We start from the raw sequence: 2,141 nt of genomic DNA on the forward strand, positions 1-2,141 counted from the left end.
GTGGTATGCCTGATTAATATATCATTCCATGTGTCAACATTTGGAATATCAAATATTGATGTGTTGTATTCAACCTTCTTAACATATTAAATATTCTTTGATCTAAAAGGTACAAAGAACTAAGGTTCTAAAGACTATGTTCATAGAGCGCAAAAGATATCCCCTCCCCACTTCATTGTCATCAATAAATATCAATTAATTCCAACCACTGAAACTTATGCTCACCATGTCTTCTCTCCTTTGAAATTGAGATTAAACTACTTTCTATTTGATTTATCCTTTCTATTTGATACGTTATCTTATTTTGGACTTCCAATATTAGAATCTTCACATGTGGGATTGCTTGCATTAATTTTGTTGGTAGTCTTCACTACAATAATTGCAGTGAATAATGACATAATATTATCTCATATTTATAGAAGCTCATCCACGTCTTGTTTTTATTATGTATATTTGTTAGTGAATTCTTGAAAGCATGCCAAATTTTTTTATTTTTATTTTATTTATTTATTTTTATTTTTTTACTTTGTGACAAATAATCGAATTTCATTTTGTTTAGCCAAAATGTGAGTCTCTACATCTTTGGGCTTCTTTGTTGATTCTTCAAAAAATTGATCATCTTGATGTTATAGCAAGCACTCAACTATGTAGGTGACAACTTTAAGTTAAGAAATTTCATAATTTTTGAGGCATTCTAACTTTTTGAAAAATGCGACATTAGGATCCTTGGACATTTCCAGTTCAATGACTATTGAATTCAGTCAATAGTCCTATAGGAATTACATTCCATTAGTTGTAACTTTATTGGAATTTTCACTGTATTCCTATAGAGCTAGCCCATAACCACCATTTTCCTCATGCTCAAAATAAAGTAGCTTGAATTTTCTTTATGCATGTGAAGTGAGTCTAACCACTATTCTAGCTTGATTTTGTTGCTCTGTAATAGTTACACCAAAAAAGTGTGCTCCTTATTTTTCTACCTTATCATTGGTGGAATGATCCAGATTTTTTTTTCTAATGGAGTATTCTCTTTTTCCATGAGAAAATGAAGTCATTCAAGATTCATACTAAACAATAACTTGATGGAAATTTCTTCCAATGGAAAGGTATCTCATAACTTTAGATATACCAAATTAAGCTACAAGAAACCCACACCACAAATTATCAAAATCAAGGAACCCAAATTTACCATTGTTAGAACCTGAGAAAATACTGGGGAGGTGAATCATTATTTTAAAAATTTTAAAAATTCCTTTCTCAAAGTAAAAATACTTATCAACACAGTAATAAATAACAACACACCAATCTCATAAATTCTGGACAAAATATTTTAATATGGAAACCCAATTGGGAAAACCACAATATGTTTTTAATTATGGATGAAAATACTTCAAGTTACATCAATTTCTATAGGATACAACCTATTGAAGGCTTAGAATTCCTTTCTCTTTGCAAGAACCAACTTGTTGTTTTTCAGGAACCACCAACTCCTTGTTTATCTGTACCAAATCTGGGTTCTGCAAGCACCTACCTGCACAACCTTTTAGATCCCTCTTTCATTAATTTCCAAACACAGATCTTGAGGCTTCTCTTCTACACAATATTTTTGAAATAATTCTTTGTTCAACTCTTTTAGACACCCATTGTCTACTCTCTCAAGATACCCTTTTTGTATTCTTGTTGGTGCCTATAAGGCTTCAAGTATGATCTTCGATTTTCTAATTCTGAGTTTAGTTATTAGTTTGAATTCAGTTCTACTTTTGGAATTCGCTGATATTCTTCTTATTAAATTCTCTAATACTCTTCATTGGTTATTCATGTTTGTTTAACACAGGTGGACTATTTCTAAACTATTGTTTTGTTTATGATGTCCATTAGTCTTTTAATTTTGGCATTGGAATATCAAAGTTAGAATGCTAAAATTAACAATGTAGATCACCAAAAGAAATTTGAACCACCAAATTTAAAACACCAAAACATGTCAAACACCAAAATTTGTTAGAACTGTAGAACAAATATATAACTTAGAATTCCAAAATTATTTCAATGCACGAAACACCAAAATTTTGTCTTTGTGTCCCCTCGTTAACTAGCTCTCGTTTTTATGTGTTTGAAGGGTAGAACCATTGGCTCAATGCATA

The 2,141-nt window shown here is 30.7% G+C and overlaps 1 pseudogene; it reads right to left on the minus strand.

Moving 5' to 3' along the window:
• Window positions 1-221: 221 nt before the first annotated feature.
• Window positions 222-1,055, minus strand: LOC149228134 (chaperone protein dnaJ 15 pseudogene; annotated as a pseudogene).
• Window positions 1,056-2,141: the final 1,086 nt, after the last annotated feature.

Source organism: Pinus tabuliformis, chromosome J (assembly GCF_031772625.1).
Source record: "Pinus tabuliformis cultivar Carrire ecotype Pingquan chromosome J, CPIR1, whole genome shotgun sequence".
Lineage (NCBI taxonomy): Eukaryota > Viridiplantae > Streptophyta > Pinopsida > Pinales > Pinaceae > Pinus > Pinus tabuliformis.